The following is a 12,500-nucleotide window of genomic DNA, read 5'->3' as shown; positions in this document are numbered from 1 at the left end:
AAAGAAAATAAACGAGAGAGCTGTCAATTCTAGAACAGCATAAATAAGATAGGAATAAATTAGGTTCGGACGTATATAAATCTCGAATTCATCACTGCAGTGGAAGGTTCTAACGAATTTCACTGCGATCCGCAAAACACCTGGCGTACTGTAGAGGAAACTCTACAAAATACCGCAAACAGAAATCCCGGTTGATGATATCTAAACTGGGGCGGGGGGTACTAAGAGGCGAAGCTCTCGCCAATGTAACGAACAAACACTTTTCAACATTTGGAAAGTTTGATGTCGCTGACCAACGGACATTTTTTGCGCCAGCTTTATTTCAGTGCAGTTCATTCCAGGTTTCGCTATTGTTCGCTTATCTGGGCAGTCACTGGGAAATGTAATCTTGAAATGCCCTTTTTATTGCAAAAGAGATCTATTCGCTTTGTTGAAAATTTTTCAAGATATGACTCCACATATTCCTACTTCAGCGAGTACCACCTATACAAACGTTACACTGCCAGCGACAGTGTCGGGCGGCATTCCTGGAACTCGTAGCCAATCGACAACAATGTTTTTTGTTGTTTTTTTTTTCCAAATTCACCTACGATATGGGTTTAGACGCACAAATATACAGAAACCAAGAAACAGAACCAACTCTGCTACGCAGCATTTGAACTGGAACCCATCCCGATTTAATTCATCTTTCCCTGTCTGCTTTTCGTAAGCGAGCGAAAAGTCACTTCCTGGGAAATGCACTATAGTTTTTTATTTTATTTTTCCTGCTTATAACTTTAGCACATTTGTTTTAATTTTCTTGGTAGGTACACAGTTAGTTTCTACACATACGTTGCATCTGTGTCGGCTCTTGCAATGCTCTGTTCTGATTCTAGAAAAAAACAGCGCACACAGGACAGGGACCAAGGGAAGAACCGACGACACGAGCGCTGACTTACAACTGATTTTATTAAGCGGAAAGTGAACACTATATATAGGAAGGAAGTAGCAGATGCAATCAGAGGCAGTCAACGTCAAAGCGGTGTAAATGGCCGATAAAATCGATAAAACCGTAAGGGGTGAAGATAAAACAAGATAAAACTCAACAGATGACAAGCCATGGTGTAAGGAACCATAAAAACGCTAAGACACGTGAATAACACGTACAGTGCCTTGAATAACAAAAAAAATTCGAATACAATCAACAGGTGGAAGGCATGTGAAGGTGACAAGGATTTAAGCAGTGTGAACAAAGTTTAACAACTGACATGCGCTTGAAACGGATAACCAGGCACATAACTCACACATTCATCCGTTTTCTTTTTTTCTTTTCTTGAGAGGTACGCCACTTCTTTTTCTGATAAGACTACAGATGGCGCACTGACGCAGTTGTATTTATTGGATTTTATGTTGAAGGCTTCCCTACTTATTTGATCCGAGTGGCTTCCTATGATTTTGCAGTTTTCAAATTCAGGATGACAAGCACTGCAAATTACTATGCGGGCTGCTATGTGTCCTTTTACCCCCTTTTCCACATCTTTATTACGTTCCCGCAATCGGTCATTACTACATCTGCCCGTCTGACCAATATATTTGTCTCCGCAAGTTAAAGGTATTGAATAAATTACTTCCTTCTGACACGGTACGAATTGTTTACGATGTTTTTTGCTGCATGTTCTTGCTGTCTTGGAAGGAGGGTTAACGCGGTTGCAGATATTTGCAAGCTTTTCCGGAGCTGAAAACACCACCTTCACCTTTGCTTTATTCATGACTTCTTTCAGATTATGGGACAGAGCGTGGAGATAAGGGATCACTGCGACTTTTTGTTTCTTTTTTTCTTTGTCTCTACCTCCTTCATTTATCCTTTCTTTTCCTTTCACCCGCTTTTGAAGCTTCTGGGCGACGGAGATGAACAGGTGATTGGGATAGCCTGCCCCAAATAACCTATTTGCGTTGTGTGTCAAAGCTGGAAAGCATGCTGTGAGGACCTGATCTCTTGAGCGCGTTAGACATGCAAAGACTCGCGATTGCTCTCTTCACTAATTTCGAATGTGCTGAATGGTAATGAATCGCCGGTTTCTTATTACGTGGTTCATAGTTCCAACTAATGTGATGGACCTGGAATTCCAGCTTGATGTCAAGAAATCTGATAGTGCTGTCTACTGGCACCTCGTGAGTTACGATTAGAGGGAACATGGTCGAAGTGAAAGTATGCAAAATATTCTGAAGGTCTGAGTGGAACGCCTGCTTGTGGCTATTTATGACCACGAGATAATCATCGACATACCGAAACGTCCTTATAACAGATGAGCTGGGAAGGATGGAAGCCAAGGTCCTGTCTGTAGACGCCAGAAAAATGTCACTGAGTATGGGTGCTAAACATGATCCTATGGGTATTCCAGATTTTTGCAGGTAAATGTGCTCGTTCCATGCACAGTAGGTTGAGGACAGGTACCTTGAAAGTAACTCGAGAAAGCCTTGTACAGACATTTGCAGTGCTTGTCATCCTGAATTTGAAAACTGTAAAATCATAGGAAGCCACTCGGATCAAATAAGTAGGGAAGCCTTCAACATAAAATCCAATAAATACAACTGCGTCAGCGCGCCATCTGTAGTTTTATCAGAAAAAGAAGTGGCGTACCTCTCAAGAAAAGAAAAAAGAAAACCGATGAATGTGTGAGTTATGTGCCTGGTTATCCGTTTCAAGCGCATGTCAGTTGTTAAATTTTGTTCACACTGCTTTTGTTCACACGTTCAGATGCCTTCCACCTGTTGATTGTATTCGGTTTTTTGTTATTCATGGCATTGTACGTGTTACTCACGTGTCTTAGCGTTCTTTACACCATGGCTTGTCATCTGTTGAGTTTTATCTTGTTTTATCTTCACCCCTTACGGTTTTATCGATTTTATCGGCCATTTACACCTCTTTGACGTTGACTGCCTCTGATTGTACCTGCTACTTCCTTCCTAAATATAGTGTTCACTTTCCGCCTAATCAAAATCAGTTGTAAGTCAGCGCTCGTGTCGTCGGTTCTTCCCTTGGTCCCTGTCCTGTGTGCGCTGTTTTTTTCTAGAATGACTACCCACCAACTCGCCCAGTCTTCCACATTGGTCTGTTCTGATATTTTTTTTGGTTTTTTTTTTCTAGGCGCGCATTCAGTTTCTATAGTTATGTTTTATTTGTCTTCTCTTGCACTGTCCTTTTCTGCGATTTTTTAGACGCGTTTTCTGAGTAATAAGAATGGAATGAACGTTTATACTTGAAAGTTGTGCTCTACAATTATTGTGGTCATTATAACGTGTATCTGCGTGTCTATATAAGTGCTCCTTGCTGTTGCGTTCGAGTGGTGCATAGGGCCCAGTCAGGCGGATTGATTTTCGCCGTTCGTCTGCCCTCTGCACCAAGGCACTGTGTTGTCGGACTTTCGTGAATAAAAAAAAGAAAATCTAAAAAAAACACGCGTTGCCCCCTACACTACTCCAGCATCCGGAGACTTGGTGTGTTTCTCGCAAGCGAACTAATTGTGGTCAACAAATGTTAAGCTACAGGTTGCCGAAGTCACTAAATGACATTACTCGATGTGACATCGACGTGCTCACTTGTTTTTGTTTTGTTTTTTGAGAAACCTGCCTGAGATATTTTTGTGCGCCTCTATGTCTTTCTGTAATAAGCGGTGTACGGCGTTTTCTTTTTCTTTTACTGTTGCAATTGTATCTTTTTGGGTTTCTTGTTTTGAATTTGTATTAACCCCTGGTTCATTTATAAGCCTTCACTTCCGCCCTGCTGCAGCCTCTGTAACGGCACTGTGGTCGGTCAAGCTGACCCTGAGAAGCTTTTTCCCCTTGTATCTCTCACAACAATTGTATCTCCTTGTTTGTGGAAATAAATTCAAACTCAAACTCGTCCGCCTGCTTCTTCACTAGCCGAAGATAGAGGCGTTCAGGCGGTCTCGCCTGGGGCGGACGCGATAGAGTTTTCAAGTTTTTGCCGCTCTCCCGCAAATCGGAGGCGCACGACTTTTCCATCGCAGGATAGGTCTCGGAGCGGCAAATCGTTTGGTGCCACATTCGCCTCTCTCTTCTTGCCCCATCGAAAGATACAAGCGATAAGCGCTCGCCCCTGCACAAAGGACTCCTCGCCCCGGTAACGTTTGAGAATTTTTTGCGGCCGTACCAGGCATCGGAGGCGTGCGAATTTTGCATCGGCGTATTGGGCTGGAAAGCGCGAAGCTTTTGCCACCCTCTTCGCCTCTGTGCTTTTTATCTATCCCAAGATACGGGCGTTTAGGCTGTCTGGCTCGGGCAGGGTCCAACGACATTTACAAACTTCGCGCTGGTCCCGTTAAGTCGGGCCGTACAGTTTTTACATCAGCGTATAGCCCTCTGAAAGACGAAGAATTTGATACCTTTTGCGCCACTCTAGTGCGTCGCCCGGCGGAGTTATAGCAGTTCAAGAGAGGCCGCCCCGGCCGACCCGCGGAGGTCTGGGTACTTATCGCTGCATATATAAGGGGGGCATACCGCCGCGGCAGACGCGGAGGCGTAGAGTGCGCGCATCGTCGGCGAAGTCCGAAACGCGCCTCTCGCCGCCCCGGAGGCGCATTTGTGCATTTGGCGACCTCGGCCCATGGCATTTGCACGAGTTCGCGCACGATTTGTGCGACACTTGATCCGAAAGCGCCTCGAGTACGGCGTTTAGCGCGGCGGCAAAGTCCACGAGTACGGCTCGTGTGGTGCGCCGCGATGCCGGCCGCGCTGCCGCGCCCGCGATTTGGCCAGGTCCCGCGGCGGAACCGCGGTACCGACAGAGGGGCCGATAGCGCCACGGCAAAGTCCACGAGTTCGGCTCGCGCGGGGCGCCGCGAAACGCGCGCGCCGCGATGCCGCCGATGGGTGCCGCACGATTTGCGCGGCTCTTGCGGCGAAGGCGCCTCGAGCACGGCGCCAAGCGCCACGGCAAAGTCCACGAGTTCGGCTCGCGCGGGGCGCCGCGAAACGCGCGCGCCGCGATGCCGCCCGATGGGCGCGCACGATTTGCGCCAAATTTACGGCGAGATCGGCACGAGTACGGCCACTTACCAACCCACGGAGGTCTGGGTACTTATCGCTGCATATATAAGGGGGGCATACCGCCGCGGCAGACGCGGAGGCGTAGAGTGCGCGCTTCGTCGGCGAAGTCCGAAACGCGGCTCTCGACGCCCCGGAGGCGCATTTGTGCATTTGGCGACCTCGGCCCATGGCATTTGCACGATTTGTGCGACACTTGATCCGAAAGCGCCACGAGTACGGCTCGTGTGGTGCGCCGCGATGCCGGCCTGCGCTGCCGCGCCCGCGATTTGGCCAGGTCCCGCGGCGGAACCGCGGTACCGACAGAGGGGCCGATAGCGCCACGGCAAAGTCCACGAGTTCGGCTCGCGCGGGGCGCCGCGAAACGCGCGCGCCGCGATGCCGCCGATGGGTGCCGCACGATTTGCGCGGCTCTTGCGGCGAAGGCGCCTCGAGCACGGCGCCAAGCGCCACGGCAAAGTCCACGAGTTCGGCTCGCGCGGGGCGCCGCGAAACGCGCGCGCCGCGATGCCGCCCGATGGGCGCGCACGATTTGCGCCAAATTTACGGCGAGATCGGCACGAGTACGGCCACTTACCAACCCACGGAGGTCTGGGTACTTATCGCTGCATATATAAGGGGGGCATACCGCCGCGGCAGACGCGGAGGCGTAGAGTGCGCGCTTCGTCGGCGAAGTCCGAAACGCGGCTCTCGACGCCCCGGAGGCGCATTTGTGCATTTGGCGACCTCGGCCCATGGCATTTGCACGATTTGTGCGACACTTGATCCGAAAGCGCCACGAGTACGGCTCGTGTGGTGCGCCGCGATGCCGGCCTGCGCTGCCGCGCCCGCGATTTGGCCAGGTCCCGCGGCGGAACCGCGGTACCGACAGAGGGGCCGATAGCGCCACGGCAAAGTCCACGAGTTCGGTTCGCGCGGGGCGCCGCGAAACGCGCGCGCCGCGATGCCGCCGATGGGTGCCGCACGATTTGCGCGGCTCTTGCGGCGAAGGCGCCTCGAGCACGGCGCCAAGCGCCACGGCAAAGTCCACGAGTTCGGCTCGCGCGGGGCGCCGCGAAACGCGCGCGCCGCGATGCCGCCCGATGGGCGCGCACGATTTGCGCCAAATTTACGGCGAGATCGGCACGAGTACGGCCACTTACCAACCCACGGAGGTCTGGGTACTTATCGCTGCTACTATATGGGGGTCCTTGTGGCACTGTCGGTGGCGTGCGCCCGAGCGCGCGCGCGCCGTACGGGTCTTGATATGCGGCCTCGTGCCCAGCGTGTCCCCGTCCCGTGGACCCCACGGCATTCGTCTGCAGCCTCATCCGCGTCTGCGATAGGGGCTGGTTGTCGGACGACGCTGTTCCCACGTGTTACGAAGTGTGTTCCGTGCTACCCGGACTCGATTCCGTGCGACTGCGCCGAAGACGCGGGCGTGTCCCGTCGTCTGGCGGCTAGGCCGTCTCGGCTACGCAGCAAGCGCCGTCCAGTGCCTGAACGCCGCGGCCCTAGCGGCCGCGTGCGCACTGGTGGGCGCGTTACAAATGCTTTGCCTAAGGGCGCGTGCTCTCTTGCCGCGCGGTGATAACCGGGCCTTCGGGTCGGATGCCGCAGCGAGCTCGAACGATGCACGGGCAGCGAGAGCTGCCGCGAAAAAGATGCGCGTCGCGCGCCGAGGGGTGAGAGGGGCCCCGATCGGCCGCGACAGGGCTCCCTTGAGGAGCGACAAGGGTTTGCCTATGCATCTACCTGGTTGATCCTGCCAGTAATCATATGCTTGTCTCAAAGATTAAGCCATGCATGTCTAAGTACATGCCGAAATAAGGCGAAACCGCGAATGGCTCATTAAATCAGTTATGGTTCCTTAGATCGTTTCTTTCTACTTGGACAACTGTGGCAATTCTAGAGCTAATACATGCATTGAGCCTGAAGGCCTTTGGCTGACGGGCGCTTTTATTAGACCAAGACCCATCGGGTTCTGCCCGTACTCTGTGGTGACTCTGGATAACTTTGTGCTGATCGCATGGCCATGAGCCGGCGACGTTTCTTTCAAGTGTCTGCCTTATCAACTTTCGATGGTAGGTTACTTGCCTACCATGGTTGTTACGGGTAACGGAGAATCAGGGTTCGATTCCGGAGAGGGAGCCTGAGAAACGGCTACCACATCCAAGGAAGGCAGCAGGCGCGCAAATTACCCACTCCCGGCACGGGGAGGTAGTGACGAAAAATAACAATACGGGACTCTTTTGAGGCCCCGTAATTGAAATGAGTACACTCTAAATCCTTTAACGAGGATCAATTGGAGGGCAAGTCTGGTGCCAGCAGCCGCGGTAATTCCAGCTCCAATAGCGTATACTAAAGCTGCTGCGGTTAAAAAGCTCGTAGTTGGATCTCAGTTCCAGACGAGTAGTGCATCTACCCGATGCGACGGCTCGGACTGAACATCATGCCGGTCCTCTCTTGGTGCCCTTCATTGGTGCGTCTCGAGGAGGCCTGCGCTTTTACTTTGAAAAAATTAGAGTGCTCAACGCAGGCGAGTCGCCTGAATAAACTTGCATGGAATAATAGAACAAGACCCCGTTTCTGTTCTGTTGGTTTTTGGAATACGGGGTAATGATTAAGAGGGACAGACGGGGGCATTCGTATTGCGGCGCTAGAGGTGAAATTCTTGGACCGTCGCAAGACGAACTACTGCGAAAGCATTTGCCAAGAATGTTTTCTTTGATCAAGAACGAAAGTCAGAGGTTCGAAGGCGATCAGATACCGCCCTAGTTCTGACCATAAACGATGCCAACCAGCGATCCGCCTGAGTTACTCAAATGACTCGGCGGGCAGCTTCCGGGAAACCAAAGTATTTGGGTTCCGGGGGAAGTATGGTTGCAAAGCTGAAACTTAAAGGAATTGACGGAAGGGCACCACCAGGAGTGGAGCCTGCGGCTTAATTTGACTCAACACGGGAAAACTTACCCGGCCCGGACACTGGGAGGATTGACAGATTGAGAGCTCTTTCTTGATTCGGTGGATGGTGGTGCATGGCCGTTCTTAGTTGGTGGAGCGATTTGTCTGGTTAATTCCGATAACGAACGAGACTCTAGCCTATTAAATAGGTGCGGGGTTCCCAGCACCTTACAACCTTCTTAGAGGGACAAGCGGCTCCTAGCCGCACGAAACAGAGCAATAACAGGTCTGTGATGCCCTTAGATGTCCGGGGCCGCACGCGCGCTACACTGAAGGAAGCAGCGTGTCTTTATCCCTGTCTGAAAAGACTGGGTAACCCGTGGAACTTCCTTCGTGATTGGGATAGGGGCTTGCAATTGTTCCCCTTGAACGAGGAATTCCCAGTAAGCGCGAGTCATAAGCTCGCGTTGATTACGTCCCTGCCCTTTGTACACACCGCCCGTCGCTACTACCGATTGAATGATTTAGTGAGGTCTTCGGACCGATGTCCGGCGCGGCCTTTCGGTTGCGCCGGTCTGTTGGAAAGATGACCAAACTTGATCATTTAGAGGAAGTAAAAGTCGTAACAAGGTTTCCGTAGGTGAACCTGCGGAAGGATCATTACCGGATTGTGCTTGTCACACCCGGCGCCGCCCCCGCTTATAAGCGGGGGAAGGCCTCAACAGCGGAGTTGCGAGATTCTGATGCCGCATCTCTGCAAAAATTGTTACGCCCAGCGGAGGTCCGTCACCAAGGGAATGTCGGACGGACTGCTTCCGTGGGTTCGAACGGCGTAACGCACCAATCTGGTGGGCTTTCGGTCTTCGACACTCGTTGTCGGAGAGACTCGAACGTAGCCGGTAGGCTGGCCGAGGGAAAAGGCCGGCCCGCTGCCAAGGGAACGGCGGCGGCTGCTGCGAAGTACGAAAGGAACCGCAGCTCGCTGGCTCTCGTTAGAGTTGCGACCGAGTCGGTAGGCCGGCCGAGGGAAAGGCCGGCCCGCCGCCAAGGGAACGGCGGCGGCTGCTGCGGAGTACGAGAGGAAACGCGGCTCGCTGGCTCATGAGAGTCGCGACGGAGTCGGTAGGCTGGCCGAGGGAAAGGCTTGCCCGCCGCCAAGGGAACGGCGGCGGCTGCTGCGGAGTACGAGAGGAAACGCGGCTCGCCGGCTCCGGAAAAGTAACTCTTCGCAACAACGCGCGCGCGGCGGGACGCGTGCGGCCCAGTACTTATAAGGAACGGCCGCCGCAAGAGGTCTCGCAGTGCGGGCGCGATGTCTGAAGCCGTGCCGGCGGGGCGAAAGGAGGCACCGGGGAAAAAAAGGGACGAGGGGTTGTAATCCCGCATTTTGAACGCACCTGCGGCAGCGGGGTTCTCCTGCTGCTTCGTCCTTCCCAGCCTTCGAGTAGTCTGCCGGTGCGATACCGAAACGCCGTCCATGGCACTGTGGCCGGTGGACTCCTGTTGCGGGAGTAGTCTGACGAACGCCCGTCTGGCGGCTGTCCAAGTACGCGCTGCGTAGCCACGGCTAGGCGGTGCCTGTCTCTTAAGCGAAGCAATGATGTGGCGAAATGGTCGGATAGGGCGCAGCACGAGGGCGCACCCTTGGGGCGGCGGACTCGAGGGGCATTTCTGAGCGAAAGATGACCCCTTCCCCAAAGAGGGCGCAGCGGTGGGCGGCAGAGAACCGTCCACACAGAGCTACCGCTGCTTGGGAGTCCGGGGGTGACGTCGCTGCGAACACAACGGCAGAACAAACGTGCTCGGGGAACGGCGCAAAAGCTCTGTGTTATTGCCCAATTGATGACGAAGTTACCGGTGTGCTTCCTGGTGAACCGATGGTCGTCGGACCCGTGCGACCGCTTAAAGAAAACGGGCTGAACAGCAAACCGTGAACAGCAAAACAACGGCACCAGCGAAGACCGGAACTTGAGAGCGCCGTTGCACGTCTGCCTTAGGGTTGCCAAATGCCTCGTCGTCTCTAGCGACGCGCAAGCCATTGTCGCACACAAGCTTCGAAGAGACCTTGCTCGCCTCGGCTTTGAGGCACCGCGCAAGCATGCCGAACGGACGGCTGCTGGAACGTGGAATTGTCGGACGAAACTGCAGTCGGGGAGGCCAGGGGAGGAGCCCGGTGCCTAAAACCCTGGTTGTACTGTACGGAATTGAACAAACCAAATGCACGACTCTAAGCGGTGGATCACTCGGTTCTCGGGTCGATGAAGAACGCAGCCAGCTGCGAGACTTGGTGTGAATTGCAGGACACACTGAGCACTGATTCTTCGAACGCACATTGCGCCCTTGGGTCTTCCCTTGGGTTCGTCTGTCTGAGGGTCGGATCATATATCAAGAGAGACGCCGGCGCCCGGGGATGGCGCGGCCGGCGACTCGTTTTGACCGTGTCGGCAAACAGGACGGCTCTGTACGAAACGCCGAAGATCCCTCGAAAGACTTTGCGAAAGAGGAGAGTGGGTCGAACCCTTCAGCCGCGCTCCAAGCGGCCGAGTCGGGTCGCCCTGCGCAGACGACGTAACGCGGGACGGCGGCTGCTAGCCGTAGAGCGTCTGGCCTCCGAAGGCGACCGCCGCAGGAAGGGATTACCTGCAGGGAAAGCGCGGTCCCGACGGGAGACGAGGCCGTGTGGACGGGCGGCAAAGCGTTGCCCGCTGGCCCGCGTACGTGTAGCCGAACTGCTGCGAGAAACGCAGAGACGGGAGCGCCCTGTCCGGGCACGCCCGCGCGAGAAGAAGGGAGATCTCGCGCGGGGGTGCGGGGAGGCGACAGGCGCGCGAAAGCGTTTCGTGCGCTGCAGTTTCGGGCGAAGCGCAGAGGCGCGCCGTGGCGCGGTGACGAAGGGGTCCCCCCGGACCCGATGCAAAGGGACCGCCTCCTCGAACGGGCGCAAAGTCGAGTAAGGGTCGAACGGACGCGATCTCGTTGCGAGCGCAGTCCGCCGTCGGTCTAAGTGCTTCGCAGTCTCTGCCCCGAGAAAAACTGGGCCACTCCAGTTGGGGCGGGGGCGACGCAAAACTTGACGATGCCCCTACGCCAGGCCGAGGTCGCTCTCTCGAGGGAAAGAGAGGTGCGGCAGGGAAAAATTCGGCCGCGGCGGTCGGGGGCTCGAAACTCTCTGCGTTATCCGCGCAAACCGCATGCGCGCGGTCCCGAGCGCCGGCCAGCGGCGCCTTCCAGTCTCGCTCGCAGTCGCCGAGGGTGCTGCCGACTGTGAGCGGGGAATGGGCGGAAGGCGTCGGCCGGACGATTGGGGAAGGACGCGCGCGCGCGCTGGACCGCGCCGGAATCGAACGCGAGAGCGCACATCTGTGTCGACCTCAGATCAGGCGAGACAACCCGCTGAATTTAAGCATATCACTAAGCGGAGGAAAAGAAACCAACAGGGATTCCCTGAGTAGCTGCGAGCGAAACGGGACCTAGCCCAGCACCGAATCCCCCGTCCTTGCAGGCGGTCGGGAAATGTGGTGTATGGGAGGCAACGTTCCCGGGAGTTTGCGACGGTGCAAGTCCCCCTGACAGGGGCTTGTCCCAGAGTGGGTGCCAGGCCCGTCTCCGCCGTTGCGCGCCCGGGACGAAGCCTCCCGTGAGTCGGGTTGCTTGAGAGTGCAGCCCTAAGTGGGTGGTAAACTCCATCTAAGGCTAAATACGACCGAGAGACCGATAGTCAACAAGTACCGTGAGGGAAAGTTGAAAAGAACTTTGAAGAGAGAGTTCAAGAGTACGTGAAACCGCTTAGAGTAAAACGGGTGGGCCCTCGAAGCTCGAAAGCGGTGGGATTCAGTCTCCGGACGACTGCCGAGCTGGCGGCGTCGGGTAAACGGCTCCTCTCGGGGGGCTGTTCCGGCTGCCAGTGCGCGGACGCGGTCTCCGGGGTGCGCACTTTCCACCGCCGGTAGAACGCCGCGACGGACGCGGGTCAATGGGAAAAGTACGACTTTGAGTCCGGCTCTGGAGGTGCCCTGCTCGTCCCCTCGGGGACGGTTCGCGGGAGTTATACCTTGCCGTGCACGAAGAGTTCGTCACCCCGTCCAGGCCCCATGGGCTTCTCCCGGCTGTCGGGAGGCCCGAACGATGACGCCCTCTGGAATCGGAGCGGAGGACCCGCTGGGCAAGCTTGTCGCCTCTCGTTGTCCGGGTTGGTCCCGTGGCGGCGGGCTGGCGGCGAGAAGCCGGGCGAGCGGGGAGTTCTCCCGCGGAGGCGCTATCGTGGTTTGCGGCGAGTAGGTCGGTAACCCACCCGACCCGTCTTGAAACACGGACCAAGGAGTCTAACATGTGCGCGAGTCAATGGGTCTCTCGAAACCCAATGGCGCAATGAAACGTGAAGGCCCTTCGCGGGCCGCGTTGCGATCCCGGACCGCACAGGGGTTCGGGCGCAGCAACGGCCCGTCCCAGGCGCTCACTTGTCGCCGGGGCGGAGCGAGAGCGCACACGTTGGCACCCGAAAGATGGTGAACTATGCCCGGGCAGGACGAGGCCAGAGGAAACTCTGGTGGAGGTCCGAAGCGATTCTGACG

At 55.3% G+C, this 12,500-nt stretch overlaps 2 non-coding genes across 2 annotated transcripts; both read left to right on the top strand.

The window, feature by feature from the left end:
* The first annotated feature begins 6,777 nt into the window (after positions 1-6,777).
* Positions 6,778-8,592, top strand: LOC144112515 (small subunit ribosomal RNA). Its single transcript, XR_013310292.1, has one exon. It is a non-coding gene; the product is annotated as a small subunit ribosomal RNA (ribosomal RNA).
* A 1,560-nt stretch (positions 8,593-10,152) lies between these two features.
* Positions 10,153-10,305, top strand: LOC144112509 (5.8S ribosomal RNA). Its single transcript, XR_013310286.1, has one exon. It is a non-coding gene; the product is annotated as a 5.8S ribosomal RNA (ribosomal RNA).
* Positions 10,306-12,500: the final 2,195 nt, after the last annotated feature.

The sequence above is a fragment of the Amblyomma americanum genome, unplaced genomic scaffold (genome assembly GCF_052857255.1).
Source record: "Amblyomma americanum isolate KBUSLIRL-KWMA unplaced genomic scaffold, ASM5285725v1 scaffold_337, whole genome shotgun sequence".
Lineage (NCBI taxonomy): Eukaryota > Metazoa > Arthropoda > Arachnida > Ixodida > Ixodidae > Amblyomma > Amblyomma americanum.
The sequence above is the reverse complement of the archived record's forward strand: the minus strand, read 5'-3'. Positions and strand labels throughout refer to the sequence as shown.